Source organism: Octopus bimaculoides, chromosome 14 (assembly GCF_046866305.1).
Source record: "Octopus bimaculoides isolate indiv1 chromosome 14, ASM4686630v1, whole genome shotgun sequence".
Taxonomy (NCBI): domain Eukaryota; kingdom Metazoa; phylum Mollusca; class Cephalopoda; order Octopoda; family Octopodidae; genus Octopus; species Octopus bimaculoides.
In genome coordinates this window covers 60,936,932-60,950,199 of record NC_142941.1, presented here as the reverse complement: position 1 = coordinate 60,950,199, position 13,268 = coordinate 60,936,932, and the positions used below count along the sequence as shown (strand labels likewise).

Sequence of the window (13,268 nt, the reverse complement as noted above, 5' to 3'; positions counted from 1 at the left end):
ATTGGATAATGTAATTTTAGGTGTTCCATGCATTGAAATAAAGCAGGATGGTCATGGATAGATACATACATACATACATACATACATACATACATACATACATACATACATACATACATACATACATACATACATACATGCATATGCACGTGCGTGTACACATGCTTGTAGATATATACGTTTTTGGAATAGCGAATCTCGAATCACACTTAAAACTACAAAGGTAAATATTACATGCAATGATTTATAGTTTAATCTGCAATATGTACCAGTTGACAACTGGGGGTTGATGTAGTCCATTACCTCTCTTCCCTAACAAATGTTTCAGGAAGAGAGGATTATGTATGTATATATATTTGTTATTTGTGTCTGTGTTTGTCCTCCCACTATCATTTGACAACCGATGTTGGTGTGTTTACGTCCCCATCACATAGCGGTTCAGTGAAAAGGGACCGATAGAATAAGTACTCGGGTTACAAAGAAAAAGTCCTGGGGTCGATTTGTTCAACTAAAGGACTAATTACACACACACACACACACACACACACACACACACACACACACACACACACACACACACACACACACACACACACACACACACACACACACATATATATATATATATATATATATATACATACATATTCATACACGTATATATATACTTACGTACAAACATATATGCATATATATATATATGTATATATATAGACTCTTACTTACATATTTACAGACAGACAGACAGATAGATAGACTGATAGAGAGAGAGGTAGAGAGAAATTGTGTGAGAATGCGAAAGAGAGGGACGGAAAAAGATGCACTGTTATGGGAGGGAGCTGACCCACTATTCACAAATACTTCACATAGACATCTTCATCATCAACGCTGCCACCACCACCACCACTTTCGTCGTCGTCAAGAACATCAACCACAACAACAGCAGCAATATTTACGATAACCTTTTTAGTAAAAGCACAAGGCCTGAAATTTTGGGAAAGTGGCTCAATCGATTACATCGACCCCAGTGGGTCCTTATTTGATCGACCTCGAAAGGATGAAAAGCAAAGTCGACCTCGGCGAAATTTGAACGCTGCTAAGCATTTTGCCCGGCACGCTAACGATTCTTATTTGTTTATTGCCCACAAGGGGCTAAACATAGAGGGGACAAACAAGGACAGACAAAGGGATCAAGTCGATTACATCGACCCCAGTGCGTAGTAACTGGTACTTAATTTATCGACCCCGAAAGGATGAAAGGCAAAGTCAACCTCGGCGGAACTCAGAACGTAACGGCAGACGAAATACTGCTAAGCATTTCGCCCGGCGTACTAACGTTTCTGCCAGCTCGCCGCCTTATACAACAACAACAACAACAACAACAACAACAACAACTGTTATACACTGAAGCCAAACAATGAGCGGTTACGTGACAGATCGAATGGCCAGAAATAGTAGCTTCATCAAAATCTTGCTGAAATTACGCGGCATCGTTTTAAAAATAGAAATGACGCATTAGATAAAACACTCCCAGGTATATTATGTCAGAATATAAAAAAAACCAGAAAGGTGGGATAGTCATAGAATGGGCGTCTTTGATAATGAGGTCTCCTGGAAGAAGGTCGGCCTAGAGCAAGTAACAATTAGAACAACGGTGGTTTAGTATTTGTAAATAATTATACAGCGAGCTGGCAGAACCGTTAACACGCCGGGCAAAATGCTTACCGGCATTTCGTTCATCCTTACTTTCTGAGTTCAAATTTCGTAGCGGTACAAGTCGATAACAAGTAGTCGATTAAAAAATTTCAGGCTTTGTTCCTGTTGAAGGGAGGAATAATAATTATATGTTTGTTTACGTTCATCGTAATTTCAATTTAACTCCTCTGCCTAAGTCATTAAAGTTAATCTCTTTGAAGTTTATGTAAGAAATTATTGACTAGAGAAAGATAAAATTCGAGGAGTTAATATCGAGGTTAAATTGTTTGAATTTATTATAAATGGTTAGATTTAACGAAACGACCAGCAGACAGCTTGTAAGGGAGATAACTCTGGTATGCAGGATAAAAAGCAAAATTGTCAAACACACACACACACACACGGCTGTGTTGTTAAGAAGCTTGCTTTGCAACCACGTGGTCTCAGGTTCAGTCCCATTGTGCGGTACCTTGGGGTAAGTGTCTTCTACTACGGTACCGGATCGATCAATGCCTTGTGAGTAAATCTGGGAGACGAAAACTGCTTGGCGTGTACGTTTTTGTATCTGTGGTTGTCCCCACTACCACTTGACAACCGGTATTAGTTTGTTTATGTCCACGTAACTTTGGAGGTCTGCAAAACAGACCAATAGAATGTGTGCAAGACTTAAAAAGAAAAATAAGTACAGGAGACGTTTTCTTTGACCAAAGTCACTTCGAGGCGCTGCTACAGCATGGCCGCGTTCCAATGACTGAAACAAGTAGAATAACAACATATATAAAAATATATATCATCGAACACACTCAATGTACATGCAGTGCTTGTTCGCCGGTAGGCTGCAACGTGGCGCAGTGGAGATGACTCGAGGAAAGTGCTAGGTGTTCAAACACTTGAAAGTCATAGTCAGGCGAGACAACTAACCCTACATCCCATTCAGCAGCAATGACCATCGATGTTTCGCCATTTTTGCAGCTTATCAACACCACGTACACGAACCGAATTGGAGGCGAACTGAATCGCCCGTCCATGGCTTTATACAAATAGCGTAAAACCCATTTGCTGGTATGCCACAACGATGTTAACATAAGAATAAATTCAAATATGAATTACAAGCGAGCCAAATCCACTCACAAGGCTTTGATCTGCCCGAGGCTATAATAGAAGATATTTGTTGAAGGTGTCACGCAGTGGGACTGAACCCAGAACCATGGAGTTGGGAAGCAAACTTCTTACCACACAGCCACACCTGCACCTGTTGTTCTTAATATGGTTAACCATGGATCTTCATGTTTAGTTGTATTTTTCTTTCGTCATAATTATTTATATTCTTGGTTCTCTCTCCTCGGTTACACATTATAGGTTGTTCAAGTTTAGCTATATTCTTTACCAATCGCTCTGTTGTAAGCTAACTGGCTCTTCATCTTTGATTCTACGATTGGTTCTTCTTCCTCTTTTGTTGTATTCCAGGTTCTTTTATGCTTGATGGCCACATTGTTTAAAAAGTGGAAAGCATTGAACTCTAACACGAAGATCAAATCTGTCTGCGAACCAAAGTTGTTAGCTACACAACGACTTGGCGCAGCTCCATAAGTATGTATGTATGTATGTATGCTTGTATGTATGTATGTATGTATGTATGTATGTATGTATGTATGTATGTATGTGTGTATGCATGCATGCATATATCTATGTATGTGCGTGCGTGTGTATATATATATATATATATATATGTATATGTATGCATATATATATGCATATATATATATATATATATATATATATAAACACATATATATATGTTTATATATATATATATATATATATATATAAACAAACACACACACACACACACACACACACACACACACACATATATATATATATATATATATATACATATGCATATATATATATACATATGCATATATATATATATATATATATATATATATATATATATATACACACAGACATATATCTGTGTGTGCGTATAAGTATATGCGTATGTATATATACGTACATATAATGTGTATGTGAATGTGTGTGTGTATGTGTGTGTGTGTGTGTGTGTGTGTGTGTGTATGTCTGCGTGCGTGCATGTGTATGTATATGTTTCTGCAACTGCAAATACCCTTGCTCCTCGAGACCAAAACACAACACAGCGTATTTTTAATTAATATCTTTACCGCTGCCACCATCACCGTCATCACTGACGCCACCTTTCTCGACAAGCATCATCACCACCGCTGCCACCACCACCGCCGCCGTCGCCGCCGCCGCCACCACCACCACCACCATAATGAACCACAGCGAACCATTCTTCATCCTACACCACCCCACCATTCCGCCGAGACCCACCCATCACCTATCCCCTCCTAAGCACGTGAAACAGAGTTCGTATAACTGATCACATTGCGTTTATCTATTGGCACAGTTCTAATACACTTAATTTCAACGCCCGTCTGTCTGTCTGTCAGTCTGTCATGTCTGCCTGTCTGTCTTTCTGTCCAGCTGCCTGTCGGTTGGTATTTTTACTATCTATCTCTCTATATTTAAAAAGATTTAGGTATAAACGTTGTAGTATCCGATACAAAGCTCGTCCACAGTTATTGGCTACCTGATGTCATCATACAGTGGAAATTCCATACTGTTTGTAGACTTTATATAATGAGATAAATAATAGAAAATGAATTGAACGACATTCTTTATTTAAAATTGCTACAATTGTTTCGAAATATTTTTGCACTTGGATATTTGTAAGATGTAAAATTGTGTCGAAACAATTGTAATAATTTAAAATAAAGAATATCGTTCAATCCATTTGCCTATCTATCTATCTATCTATCTATCTATCTATCTATCTATCTATCTACATACATATACATACATACAAACACACAAACACCTGCACGTGCGCATATACACACACAGATGAAAAGTGAAGAGCTATTCGCAAGGAAGTATTTATATGCCTATCTTATAACATCCTTGATATAATCCGCAAACATTGTATTTCCAAATCTGGTAAGTCCACGTTTCGAAGTAGCAGATTGCGATGTGGAGAATGAGTGTGCTGTTAAAAACTAACTTGAAGTCGTTGGCTGATATCCCACCTCTTTCAGATCATGTTTTTTTTTTCTCAGCCTTCCAAACGTTTTAGATGCTAATGAAACCTGTTTTCCGCGTCTTTGAATTCGTTTAGTACTCTACTGTCGAGACACACAAACTGTATGACATGTACTCTAAAATCATCTAATATAATAATTACTTTGCTAGGTGACAGTATCTTGCAGTTTGTGTCAATTTATTATCATATTCTGCTTTTGTTTTTGTTTTATATTCTTCGTTTAACTGTCCAGTGATTATTTTTAGTTTGTTAAAGATCGTCGACATTATGGTTATATTATCAGCTCAGATAATGTGTATGAAGAAGATGTCAATATGTGTCATATCTTCATATGTATCGTTCAGTTCTTTCATCATAAATTTCAGATGTCAAAAGAAGTATGGCGGTAGCAGGCAACCTTATCTCAGACCCATATCTACTTCCAATGAATTCGTCCATTGACCCTCCCCGACCACGGTTCACTTAGTATTGTTACATAGTTCCTCTATAATTTGTACTCGCTGAGATTAACATCTATCGCTGTCCTCGTTTCTCAAAGACCCTTTCATCTTTTAATGTCGAAGGTAGCTTTAAGGTCAACGACACTGAAGCATAAGGACATTTGATGTTATCTTTTTTCCCCGTTTTATCTGCCTGATCATAAAAATGTTATAAAGAGCTGGTGTGTTTACGTCCCCGTAACTTAGCGGTTCGGCAAAAGTGATCGATAGAATAAGTACTAGGCATCCAAAGAATAAGTCCTGGGGTCGATTTGCTCGACTAAAGGCGGTGCTCCAGCATGGCCGCAGTCAAATGACTGAAACAAGTAAAAGAGTAAAAAAAAAAGGAGTAAGAGTGCCTCAACTAGGACTAAAATCAGACTGATTCTCTTTCATCTTTTCTTCACTTTTCACTCTTTCGAAGTGGATTTTTCTGAATCCTTTTACCAGTACTGAGAAGAAATAAATCGCCCTGTAGTCTATGGATAATAAGCAGGTAACAAGCAGGAAGAGACTTGAAATGGTTCTGTTATGTAATAGATAATATATAATAGCCTATATTATTCTACTCTAAGTCAACATCTATAGAATACTTTAACAGAACGAGAAGCAACCTTTCTCCAGTATGAAAGACCTAGCATCCTTTGATGTAGACTTGTCTTGGCTACTAACATCAAATTCCATTTTTACCCTAGAACATTCCAGAAGAAACTAAGAACCGATATTATAAACATTAAGAATACCACTATCACACTTAGGTGTTTTTTTAATGAGACTAATAATTTATATTAAGTAGATTCCGTCAGATAGAAACTGTTCTTTAAGAATAACATTACTGAAAATTATAAGAAAAAACTACTGCTGCACAGACATGTGAAAACATTAACACCATGGCAAAAGCCAGAGCCAAGAAAATAAAATTAGATAAAAGAACGGAATGTCTATGGAAGCGTGTGGCATATCTCACTGTTAATGATCATAAAGAAGACTTTGCCACTGAGACCTGATACAGGAATATAAAACCATCTAATACAGAAATTGGAACTAATCAGTAAAAAATTACGAAATAATATTAACAACAGAATTGAGAGAGGAATTAATCTACAAGAATAGAACATAACAATCAAGTGGTGTAATAATAGTTTAAAATTTTGGCAAAAGGCCAGCAATTTCGGGGAAGACGTTAAGTCAATTAGATCGACCCCCAGTGCTCAACTGGTACTTTTTTTATCGACCCCGAAAGGCAAAGTCGACCTTGGCAGAATTTGAACTCAGAAGGTAAAGATGGACGAAATGTTACTAAGAATTTTGTCCGACGTGCTAACGATTCTGCCAGCTCATCGCCTTGAAATGGTGTTATAATATTTGTGAGAAACAAGATTCTAGATTCAAACAGTCCGATAATATTAGATGTTACGAGTGGCGTTCTTATTCTCTACAAAGCGGGACACAAGACTTCGCTCAAAAAAGATAATTTCGATTTAGATGACATAAACTTGTAAATCATTATGTATGTTAAGTAGGCCCTAGTCTTTGATAAAGATTAACCTTGGGAGAAAAAAAAATTTGATTCAGCCTTATGGCTATAAAATATGTTTCTTTCTATAAACTCAAACGGATCAACCGATAGTGAATGTTACATTAGAATAGTAGTGGGAAAATTCGAGAAACGATACACCAACCACAGTGCTTCCTTAAGACGTATCGATGACAGAAAACAACAGCCTTGTCTAATTATATTTAAAGCTGAAGGAGAAATATATCGCTTATCAAATAACATACAAAATCCGAAGACTAAGCAGACCGTACGTTGATGGTGCGAGACAACATCAATTATGCACCACAAAAAAAGACTATCATATTAAACTGTATTTAGCCTCGTCTAAATATTTAAACAGACAATTGGGACTTTTTGGCAGATGCTGATAATTCGACAAGTATTTGTTGAAATTTTGGAAAGCTATCGCTCCAACAGAATTATTATAACCAAATAAAAACAATACACCTTTGGCGACTCGTAATCGACTTTCAACACGCTTATTATGCAACCAAAAATTCGAAGAACTCGTATAGTTACATAATGTCCATATTGTTGTAGAAGAACAATTACAGTATACTATCATAGAACTTCTTACATGACTCCAAACCCTTTCATGACAAAGCTTGATCCCTTCACAGCTATGATCGCCTCAGGAGACTATGTTGAAAACATGACCGCTTCGCTGGCAGTGTGCACCAAGGAAGGACATATATCAGTAATTCGATTTCCCTGATCTGAAGGTGTGCTAGTGGCTGAAATTTATTGCAGGCTTTCATACAATGAAGGGACAGAGATCTACCTCGTACAAACGTATATAAGGGGATCGGGAAGTTTAAAAATGTCTATACAAGCGTGAAGCATGAAGAGGGAGCGGGGTACCCATCAACCTCCACCATTGACGTGCAAATTTAACAAGATAGAGAAATGGTTCTGGCGAACCAACAAGTGACCATTGATGAGGTGGCATGTTCTCTGCAAATTAGTCATGGCTCTGCATACGAAATCATTAACAAGTTTTACTTCCGTAAAGTTTGTGCGAGAAGGGTGCCAAGTGAGCTAATGATTTGCATAAGGGCAGTCGTCTGATCTGTCAACGCTTGCTCGACCACTATAAGAATGAAGGCAAAGCTCTTTTGGAGAGAAGAATAACGGGAGATGAGATCTGGGTTCATCAATTTGAGCCAGAATCTAAAAGGCAGAGTGTAGGTTGGAAGCATCATGAATCGCCAACGAAAAAGAAACTAAAAACTCAACCTTCCGCAGAAAAAGAGGTGTTAATCCTTTATTGAAACGCAAAAGGGTTTATACTGGAACATTACCTGAAAAGGGGCATAGAACTTCCAGTGTAGGCTGCAGTGAAATGCTGGCCAACAAACTCAAACCAGTAATTCGCATCAAACGCCGATGTCTGTTGTCAAAGCAAGCGTTATGCTTGCACGACAATGTACGCCCACATACGGCTGCTCACACCGTTTAAATCATTGAGAAATTTGGTTTCAAGTTGATGGAACGCTCTGCTTACAGTCCAGATCTCGACTCTTCCGACTATCATCTCTTTGGACCGTTCAAACATCATTTACGAGTCGTCGATTTGCTGCTGACGAGGAAGCGCAGAAAGCGGTGTACAAATGGCTGCGTGTCCGGCCGAAAACTTTCTTCACCGATGGAATAAGGAAGCTTGGAGACCAATGGAAGGCGTGCATCAAAAAGCAAGGAGACGAAGCTGAAAAATGATGCAATTGCTAATCTTCTGTTTTTGTTGTAATAAATTACAGAAACAAGAGTGCATATAATTTTTGTCTTAGCCTCGTATAATATATATTTATAATAATAAAAAAAAAATCGCATTGTTACAACATTCGTGTTGTATTACTTCTATGCTTCGACTCTATGGCGCATATTAATTCAAGATAATATATGATACCTGTATATGTTGTTATAGCCTAGTCAGCTATGCTAAGAAACTGATCAATTACCATAAAGTGCACTTTGTTATTTAACTATACCTGAAGCTCTAACAAATGCTACAACGTTTCTTTAGAGTCTCTGGCTGGAGAGAAAGAGAGAGCGAGAGAAAAGAGAGAAAGATATATATATATATATATATATATATATATATATATATATATATATATACTTTATTTAAAAGCAGCAGAAATATAACAAAAAAAAACCGTCACTCCGAGTTTCACGTTCCCGTTCGTCCGATGAACGGGAACGTGAAACTCGGAGTGACGGATTTTTTGTTATATTTCTGCTGCTTTTAAATAAAGCATATTACTCTACTTCTGGTATTTGAGTACTCTTTTTTCCACCTTGTTGCACATTTCATGTGCTTACTCCGATATATATATATATATATATATATATATATATATATATATATATATATATATATATATATATATATATATATATATAGAGAGAGAGAGAGAGAGAGAGAGAGAGAGAGAGAGAGAGAGGGAGAGAGACTGTGTGTGGGCCAAGATTTGTTGCACGTTCAGCTATATGCGTCTCAGAGGTCCTCCTTTAGTTTCTCTTTGATGATGGCGGCACAAGGGCGTCCTAACATTCCTGCTATCAAGTGTTTAGTGCCGAAAATACAAATGAAATAACTTCATTGGAAAATCGAAACCACAAATAGAGATTTAAACTTTTCGGCACTTTGCTCCAAGTAGGCCGAATATGCGAAAATACATAAGAAACATTCAGCCATCCTCCCCTTCTCTCCCCCATCGAAAAAGCAAATAACAAAACAAAACAAAACAAAAAAGGTAAAGAAACAAATTTAAAATTGGCTTACATAAAGTATAAACCTAATGCCAAGTTAATGAATAACGGTGTGTATGTGCGTGCGCCTATAGGTATGCAAGTGCACCCCATGTGTGCGCGTGTGTGTATACATATGCATATGTATGCTTGTAAACATACACACACATATATGTATTTATTTATATATGCATGTATATGTCTGTATATATATATGTATGTATATCTACGTATAAATATATATATATATATATATATATATATATATATATATATATATATATATGCATATATATGTTTGTACCTATGTGTTGTGGGGGGTGGGGGTGCGTGTGTGCGTGTATATGCATATTTGTATATGCATATACATCTTCAAGCATGACTGTACACAGACAGTAGACAAGAACATCCAGGCATGCGTGTATAATCTCCTACTTTGTAAATATCATATGATACGTATACATGTATGTGTGTTTATATACGCATACATACATACATACATACATACATATACATTCACATACATGTGTGTGTGTGTGTGTGTGTGTGTGTGTGTGTGCGTCTGTAAATCTATGTCTGGCGTATGTGGGCGTGCACGTGTGTATGCCCACGCATACAAATTTCCAGTTATATTTCAAATGCTAAGACGTAAGTACATACATACATGCATATATATATATATATATATATATATATATATATATATATATATATATATATATATATATATATATATATATTTATATATATAATAATATTAGGGACAAAATCCAAAATTACAGGTAAAAAACTCAATTAATATATATATATATATATATATATATATATATATATATATACGCATATACCTACATACCTACCAACGCACGTATACACACACGTACATAAGTGCAAATAAATACACGTGTGAATGGTTACAAACACATACTTGCCGGAAATGTAAGGAACGCTAACATAACTTTGGTTTTATGACCATACCATTCGTCTTGGACGTACGACACAATTCCAAAGAATATATTTGGTAGCTACGAACAGTCTCCCTCCAAGGCTGAACTACTGGTGGAATGAACACAACTCGACACATAGAAAAGCGCGACCAAAATTATCATACTCTACTCTGTTGAGTCTTTTTACTTTTCATTGCTACCATATATGCGCACGTGTGCGTGTGTATGAATGCTCAGGTACATACACATATATATTAATTTATATGTTTATACACACAAATCTATCCCTCCCTCCATCCATCCATCTATCCATCCACCCGTCCGTCCGTCCGTCTGTCTATCTATGTAACCATCTAAAGAACATAAGTGAGGTTCAAAATTCACAACAGCCGTTTCGACAGCATTTTGGTGATGTATTCTTAGGTTACATCATAGCAAAATCTCCGCCACTTGCTGCTAAATTTTAAGCATAAACAGGTAAAGTAGAAATACATATATAAGGCCCGAAATTTTAGCGGAAGGGGTCAGTCAATTAGATAGACCCAGTGACCCCGAAAGGATTAAAGGTTAAGTCGACCTCGGAGGAATTTGAACTCAGAACGTAAAGACAGAAGAAAAACCACTAAGTATTTCGCCCGGCGTGCTAACGTTTCTTATTTCTTTATTGCCCACAAGGGGCTAAACATAGAGGGGACAAACAAAGACAGACAAAGGGATTAAGTCGATAACATTGATCCCCAGTGCATAATTGGTGCTTTATTTATCGGACCCGAAAGGATGAAAGGCAAAGTCGACCTCGGCGGAATTTGAACTCAAAACGTAATGGCAGACGAAATACGGGTAGGCATTTCGCCCTGTGTACTAACGTTTCTGCCAGCTCGCTGCCTTGTTTTTAAGAATATATTAATGGATCAATGAAAAGACTTTCGTGCTGTCATTAGACCTGCAAGAATTTACAACTAAATCTCCTTCAAATTTTCCACTAACATCTTTAAAATAGATGAATATTCTGCATAAATTAGCTCTGAATATATAACTTATCTTTCACTGGTTTCAATCCTTAGACTGTGGCTATGCTGTAGCACTGCTTTAACGAGTTTAGTCGAATAAATCTACTCCATTATTCATTTTCATGTTTGATACTTACTCTTGGCTGAACTACAAATTACGGGGTCGTAAGCATGCCAACACCGGTTATTATTCGGTGGGGGAGGGAACAAGCGCAAACACAATGGTACACATGCAGATAGGTACACGTCATGTTCTCACAGAGCCTCCGTCCATCAAATTCAGTCACGACGCATTGGTCAACTCGGTCCTATAAGTTGATGACCCTTACCCAAGGTGTCGCGCAGTGGGACTGAACTCCAAACTACGTGGTTGGTTGCAAAGCGAATCTCTTAACTACACAGCCATGTACGAAAAAAAAAAAGAATAGGCGAGATGGTCACGGCTGGAATGCCGATAAAACGATTAAAATTCGTCAGACACACACGGTCAACGACCACGAACGTATGATACGCTATGAAGTAGATATTAGGGAAAAAAACAACAACAAAAAAATAAACAAAAAAACAAACAAACAAGAACAAGCAAAAAAAAAACCAACAACAAAACAACAAGGATAAAAAAATGCAAAGAAAAACATCCAAAAATGAATGTACAATAAGAATTACATGAAATAACGAAATTCCAGACAACCAAACTTGAAACGTTTCCATAGGATTTATGGAAAATCTTCAAAATTTACGGCTGGAATTCTTCCCTACTTAAACAACACTTTATTCCTTATCATGTAACATTGGATTTCACATTTCTCTCTCTCTCTCTCTTTCTTCCACTCTTCCTCTACCTCTCTCACTATCTATCTGTCTACCTATCTATCTATCTATCTATCTATCTATCTATCTATCTATCTATCTATCTATCTATCTATCTATCTATCTATCTATTGGTCTGTCATTCTTTACGCTTTTTCCCCACCATTACACTTTTAGTCTTTCTTTATGCTTTTCCTTTTCTATCTATCTACACATCTTAGCCTTCGTTCTTCTTCGTTCTTCAGTTCTAGCATCCTTTCTCAATGCTTCTCCATCTCTACGCCTTCCCCGCTCCGCTTTGTTCTCATCTCATCCCATCTCTTTCTCTGCTGATGTCAATAATTGGTATAAAAACGAAAATAGAAGCAAAAAACAAACAAAAGACCAAAAATTATTTTATTTCGGCACTGTCTGCGAATGTTCCTGCTATTTGTAGCGTCAAGTCTACAGTTCTGTCTTGCAGAACTCCTGATGTACTCCTACCGTCATACCTACCTACATACCTACATACCTACATGCATACATGCATACATGCGTGCATCCACACACTTACGCGCTTGTGCACAGACTCACATACGCACACACGTTCGCACACGTATAAGCATTTGCGTTTACGAGGGTGAAAAGAAACGTACACAAGATACACGGTAAAGTTTAAATATTTATTAATGTCCATGATAGGCTTTCGGTATTCTGAGCTTCGCGTCGACACAAACTAATGCAGTTCTTTCTCTCCTTGTTTCTTTTTCGTTCTCTCTGTCTTTGTATCCATCCATCCAGTGCCAGATTTACCATTGAGCTCAGGTGTGCTTGACCAGGACGGTAGGTGGTGGTGGTGGTGGGTCCATCTTCCTGCCCCCAAATTTTTACGATGAATTTTTCAAATGTCAA

The 13,268-nt window shown here is 37.3% G+C and overlaps 1 protein-coding gene across 12 annotated transcripts in view; it reads left to right on the top strand.

Moving 5' to 3' along the window:
* LOC106870534 (uncharacterized) overlaps positions 1-13,268 on the top strand; it is a 66,567-nt gene that overhangs the window by 40,487 nt on the left and 12,812 nt on the right. The window contains exon 1 of one of the 12 annotated variants that reach the window (XM_089363143.1): positions 12,689-13,024. The exons of the other annotated variants lie outside the window; for them this stretch is intronic. The gene's annotated coding sequence lies outside the window, so the exon portion shown is untranslated. Of the gene's footprint in view, positions 1-12,688; positions 13,025-13,268 lie in introns of those variants that run through there. 12 annotated transcript variants of the gene reach the window in all.